Source organism: Sinocyclocheilus grahami, unplaced genomic scaffold (assembly GCF_001515645.1).
Source record: "Sinocyclocheilus grahami isolate Dianchi unplaced genomic scaffold, SAMN03320097.WGS_v1.1 scaffold1207.1, whole genome shotgun sequence".
Taxonomy (NCBI): Eukaryota; Metazoa; Chordata; class Actinopteri; order Cypriniformes; family Cyprinidae; genus Sinocyclocheilus; species Sinocyclocheilus grahami.
This window is the reverse complement of record NW_015506386.1, coordinates 42,582-49,222: the sequence shown is the minus strand read 5'-3', so window position 1 is coordinate 49,222 and position 6,641 is coordinate 42,582. Positions and strand designations below refer to the sequence as shown.

General features: G+C 35.8%; 2 long non-coding RNA genes across 2 annotated transcripts; one reads left to right on the top strand and one right to left on the bottom strand.

Moving 5' to 3' along the window:
• Positions 1 to 422: 422 nt before the first annotated feature.
• On the top strand, positions 423 to 2,882 carry LOC107568016 (uncharacterized). Its single transcript, XR_001606695.1, has 4 exons — positions 423 to 449; positions 1,458 to 1,528; positions 1,653 to 1,797; positions 2,756 to 2,882. It is a non-coding gene; the product is annotated as an uncharacterized lncRNA (long non-coding RNA).
• A 2,819-nt stretch (positions 2,883 to 5,701) lies between these two features.
• LOC107568017 (uncharacterized) lies at positions 5,702 to 6,253 on the bottom strand. The gene is made up of 3 exons (XR_001606696.1): positions 6,221 to 6,253; positions 6,085 to 6,136; positions 5,702 to 5,742 (listed from the first exon to the last, which is right to left on the bottom strand). It is a non-coding gene; the product is annotated as an uncharacterized lncRNA (long non-coding RNA).
• Between the last annotated feature and the right edge of the window lie 388 nt (positions 6,254 to 6,641).

Genomic DNA, 6,641 nt, shown 5'->3' with positions numbered 1-6,641 from the left:
TCCTTCGGATGTCAGGATGGTGTTGAGCAACTCAGGGGTGCCCCAGGATGATATCCACTGTAGCCTCCTCCAGCACCAGGAACGAGATTCGCTCAGAGTGAAGGCCTCCGATACGGAGCGTGACCTCCAAGGTGCAGTGGCGCACCAAGCCCTTAACCAGCAGCTTTCCTTGGATATTGGAGATCTGATAGGAGGTTGCATTGCGATTTGGAGGGAGCTTGATTTGGGCGAGGCAGAGAGATGAGAAAGTTTCTGGAAGCTCCGGTGTCGACAAGGACTTTAACTGGAAAAGATCGGTTCAAGTATATTAGGAGAGCATCAATGTGTTGTATTCTTGAGACATCATGATGGATTTGGACCGTACTCACCGCTGAGCGTGTTGAGCGAGCAGAACATGTTCACTGGATCCAGAGTATGCAGGTCACGCACATCGCAAGCATTATTATAAGGTAAGTTAATATGATGATATGATTATTTACCTCTATTTTTAATAAGTTGTGGTAAGAACACACCGATTTCTCTGTTTAATGCATATTTGATCTGTTGCTGTGCGGGGTAGCATTATTATGTGAATGATTAAGTAGCCGCCTAGCGAGGTACATTTTTTTTTTAATGGCCTCAACAATCGCCTTATCGTTAATTAAAGTTTATATATATATATATACACACACATACATACACACACACACATATATATATATATATATATATACACACACACACACACACACGTGTGTGTGCGCGAGCTCGCGCAAATTATTTAAACCCTTCATGGAAATGGTATGAACTGCGTCAGAAATACTGGGGCAAGTTCAGTTACTGTCTGCCTAAGTTACCTGTATGGCTTTGTAATGTTTTGTCAGAATTAGACCATTTCATAATAAAATTGATCTTTTAAGGGCATATTGTTTTTCAAATAAATGTCTGCGACGTGCCGAATCCGACGATAGATTCATCATTTTTATGTTGAGCATTTTCGAGCTCTTTTTTCCTCAGGTAACGTTATGCCCCTTACTTTTATAACATTAAACCACGATATTACTGGTATGTAATATTATGTGTTACTTAAATGTAATGTTGTTTTAGCTACAGTATAAAGTTAGACTTAATCTTTCGTGGTGTATGTATGAGGTCCTTTAGTCTTCCTCTATTTTAGTGAATGCTTGTATTGCTTTACAACTAGTGAATATAATAAATTTTATGAAATAAATTTAAATAATGAAATGCTTGTATTGCTTTACAACTAGTCAATATATAAATTTAATGAAAATGCACTCTGATTTAATTTTTTAACAGTGTGGCGATTCTGCCCTCCAGATTAGAGACTAGATTGACAAACTCAATTCAGTGGTGAGATGGCTAGTTAGGGTTGCCATGTGGAATCGTCATTTTAAAATCATAGCATGCAAGAACACCCTGTTTGACAAACGTTTTCTTAATCTGAAATTATATTCTAGGTATGTGAGATTATTGCTGGTGCAGATGGACAAGGAATGGTGGCTTGACACCCTGGCTGACATCTTTAAAGGTTATATCTAACATGAGCCTCTCTTGTTTTCTTTCCTAACACGTGCTTACTCTCAAGCCCATGTAATATCTTAAACATTATTGGAATATGGTTGCATTTGTTTTTCGTTTTCAAATTTTATCAGATTTCAGGAGACTTTAGGAAGCTATATCCAGAGGCAGACAGAAAACATTTTGAAGACTGGACTAACGTTACAATCGTAGACCGAATTCTTGCCTATGCCCATCGAGATGGAAAGGTGCATTTAGAGCTGGGTGACATGACTCCAGGTAAGATATTTTTTATAATATGTCAATTTATAAAAACAAAATTCAACTGTATTTGACAAATATCAACTGGTAAATACAGTCGTAACACTTTAGTATAGGGACCAATTCTCACTTTTAACTAGTTGCTTATTAGCTTGTATATTGGCTGTTAATTCTGCTTGAGCATATTCTACATCCCTGAATCCTACCCCCATACCTAAACTTAAATCACTACAACAACGTTAAAACACAAAAGTCGTAATTAATAGTGAATATGTGTTCCCCATACTAAAGTGTTACCAATGCAGCTTTGTTGTTACCTTATCATTGAGAAACTTTCCACTAATGTTGGGCTGTTGCTTACCAGCCTGAACCATTTAGGCCCTCCGTTTGGTCTTTACTCCAGTATCCTTGCTGTTATTTCTCCTCTTCCTCTCTGCTTTTCTTCGCTTGCTCTGTCTTGCCACTGTTGTAGTTCCAAACTTATGTCCTTCTTGCATAACCTATATTCAGCACAAAAACTCTTAGTAGTTCTCATGAATTTAGAAATCTGATGTTGGTATTCTCAGTCAGTTTACTATAATAAAAAATATATATTGTTTACATGTAAAGGCTGTGATTTTTTTTAAATATTCTTTAAGATTAACCATGTTTAAATTCATCAGTCAACAGTATTTTGTCCTTCAAATTCCAGTGAACCATTTACAGTTTCTAAAACCCCACCTTTGTTTCGCAGCATCACATACATGTAACTTATCCCATCAGCATGGGGACCGTGGGGTGGGGGGCCTGCAGTGGTTGAATGGGGGTGGGGACTAATTTGCATATTCATGAAACTGCATGTACAGGTGCACAGGCGTAGTTACATCCAAGCTATTTATAGGAATAAAGACATTTTCACAGGAAAAGATGTTTCAATGTGTCGTTTTGATTATGAGATCAGTTTCACAGTTTGCACTGTATTATTATTATGGTTTAGATGCTAAAGGGGAGAGTGCTTTCAATGTCCTGCCCACTCTGCTTCCCCCATCAATATACAAGCAAGGCGGAGAGGTCTTCAGACCCACAACCACGGAATCCCGGAAGTCATTCATTGACGTACAACCTGTAAGTTTTGTTTTACTTTCTACTCTAATAAGGGTAGATATATAGACTACCAGATTTTTTATGTTTTTAAATAAGTCTCTTCTGCTCATCAGGCCTGCATTTATTTGATGCAAATAACAGCAAAAACAGTACAATTTTGAAATATTTTTACTATTAAAATTCCGTAACTTTTCTGTTTGAGTATATTTTAAAATGTAATTTATTTGTGATTTCAAAGCTGAATTTTTAGCATCATTACTCCAGTCACATGATCCTTCAGAAATCATTCTAATATATATATATATATACATATATATATATATATATATAAAACCATATTCTGATTTGCTGCTCAAAAAACATGTATTACTGTTATTTATTACACAATATTACTGTGTTTTGGATCAAATAATTGCAGGCTTGGTGAGCAGAAGAGACTTCTTTAAAAAACAAAGATTCTTACTGTTTTAAAACTTTTGACTGGTTGTGTGTGGGTGTGTGTGTGTGTGTGTATATGTGGGACTCATATGCATCTATTACAGAAGGTTCAAATGCGTACTGATGCTCCAGAAGGAAACACGATGCATTAAGAGATGGAAAACTTTTGAACAGAATGGAGATGTGTACATTTTTCTTATTTTGCCTAAATATCATATTTTTTTCATTTAGTGCTGCCCTTCAGAAGCTACAGGAAATACTTAAATGTTTCCCAGGAGACAAAATAATTTAAATTCACCCTGATCTTCAAATTCCAAAAGTTTCCTTCTGGAGCATAAGTAAGCGTTTGAACCTTCTGTAATAGATGCATATGAGTCCCTCAGTTGTCCTCAATGTGAAAAGATGGATCTCAAAATCATGCAGTCATTGTCGGAAAGGGTTCAAATACACAATAATGCTGGAAAACCAAATAATTTGAAGAAGCTGAAGTATTTTTTCTGAAGAACAGCAGGCAGTTTAACTGTTCAGGACAAACAAAAGGACCCATGAACAACTATCACTAAACAAAAAAAAACACAGCTGTGGATCATACAGGTAACAACACAGTATTAAGAATATTTAGAGCAATTTAAGTGTATTCCTTAAAATACATTTAAAATGTCCTTTTAATACTTCATGAACTACAGTTAGAGTATATTTGAAGCATCGTTTTAATGTACTTCAAGTACATTTCAATTGTATTTCAGCTCATTGGAAATGCATTAGCATTACACTATATATTGTATATTATAAAGCTGCTTTTTTCAGTATATACACACACGTACACACTTTGATATCTAGAAAACTTTAATGCATTATATATTGTTGTGTACATTACAAATATTAATAAAGTACACTAAAAAAGGACAGCAGCATATATACTATGGTGAAAAACAAAACAAAACATACTATTAAATGTATTAAAAATGCACTTGATGCTTACCCTTTCCTTAAGACAACAATCTACCAAAATCTCATCATACTGGGGGAGGTGGTCGAGAAGAAAAAAGATTTAGATGACCTGTGTTTTTTTTTTCTCCCTTCCCTCTCTCTCTCAGTTTTGCCATTTATATGAGTTTGAAGCACCCCCCCCCCCCCCCCCCCCCCCCAAAAAAGGGGATCCTTAGATCATTTTGACTCTTAATACATAAACCGTGTCAGATGTGTAAGCCTTAACATAACTTTGTATGGCAGAATCTGACTCTTAATATATAAACCGTGTCAGATGTGTAACCCTTAACATAACTGAATACTCATGAATGTAGTACAAGTTATATTTGGTGGCCACTGTCTGTAAGTATATGTCTGTTATGTGTATAGGTTGTTCTTTAGAATGTATCCTTTTGTTCTGTATTTGTTTGAAAAAAAGGAGGGAAAAAAATAAAGTATTTTAAAAAATGCACTTGAAATACAAGTACGTTTATAGTATATTTGAATTACTACAAACACACTCAAGTACATTTGAATACATTATAAAAAACATAAATTAAAAAAAGACTGAAATGCTATGACAGGGCTATCTTTTCCATTTGTAGAACATTTCAGTTATACCGGCCTTACTAAAAAGTACAGAATTTTACATCAATGAATAAATAAAAATTACAAAGCAATTTTCTGAAGAAATAAAATACATAAAGACTGAAAAACAAAGTGCATAAGTGAATAGCTGTGTGTGTGCAAAGACTGAAGATGATATAGTTCAAGCAACAGAATAGGAAGGGATGGAGGGGGTTTTGGAGGTGGACAAGGAGATGGCGTAGGGATGGTGAGAGGCAAAAGTGCGGGGATGATGGCAGGATGTGGCGAAGGGATGGTGATGGGAGGATGACGATGATGCCCTGGCAGCTTAGATGGTGTTTGGCACATGGCACAGACCCAGAGCGTCCCAGTGCTGACAACACACCGATGGAGACAGAGCTGGTGGATCCGAAGGCACAGGTTCCAGAGACCTGGGCACAGCCTAGTCGTCCTGACTCCTGGCATACAATATTTTGCACCAGAGCCTTGCAGCTTTAGAAAAAAACAAAACAGAAACAAAATTAAATAACAGATTTTTACATGAATGACTGAAAGCAAGCACAAATTAGCCAGCTGGAATGGACACATTGCTGACGTTTTTCTTCCAAGCAAAGGAATAGTAAGTATATTTTCATGTTGTATCACCTCTGTTATAGAGATTTTTGAATCAGGCCTAATGGAGGGTGATTTGGTCAAATGTTAATATTTCACACACACACACAAAAAAGCTAATGATGATTGATGATTTGTTTTCTTTTTAAGAATGATGAATTCTTTCTGAGAACAATGTAATATAGTCAAAAACCTTCCCAGCCTCAGCAGTTTCATATGTACTGTATGCTCTCATATAAGCAACCCTTCTTACAATTTAATCTTTGTTCTTATCTGTAATGAGAAATATATATTAGAAAATAAAGGCGATAAGGTTGTCAAGCTTGAACAAATATAAACACCAATCAACGAACACTACCACAGTTGGCTAATCAGCTCAAGACAAAGTAATTGTATGTTCATAATCATGGTTTTTCAAAGATCATTAACCTCATTACAATGAAGCCAAATTGTTCAGGAAATCAGAAATAAATAAATAAACAACTTCATTTTGCAAATAAAAGAATGTTAATGTTGGACATGTTATAATGACTAATTTTATTGTATTAATTTTTTTCTGCCAATGCAAGTCAAAAACAGGACTGGCACAGACAAATAACGTTAATTAAATCTTACCTGAAGTCACAGTGAGGTTCCAAAAGCCAGACGCCATACACGCTTGCAGAAGCTGGTAAAAATAAGAACATACTGCTATATTTTCTAATTAATTTCATAGTTCTCCCAAAACAATTTGAATTCTGTCATCACTCACCCTTAAGATGCTCCAAACCATCTAAGACTTTCGTTCATCTTCAAAAGAAAAGCTGAGATATTTTATTACAAATCTGAGAGATTTATGTCCCTCCAATGACAGAAGATTCAGCAAAGATGTTCACGTTTCAAAAAGTTGGAAATCGCAAAAAAACATCGCCAAAGTAATCCATATGAATTGGGTGGTTTCCTCCAAGTGACCTAAAGAGACACGATCAGCGACCGCTCTATATAATACTGTTTAATTTAGACTTATATTCACATTCAAGAGACATTTGCATGCACATCATATTTTATATGCGAAGCTCTCTGGGGTGAGCTCATTATCATACGAACCAATCAGAGCCGTTCAATGGCTCTGGAACCAATCAGGTTTAGTCAGTGGGTTGTTTGAATTTAAACAAAGGTAAGCAAGTTTTTTT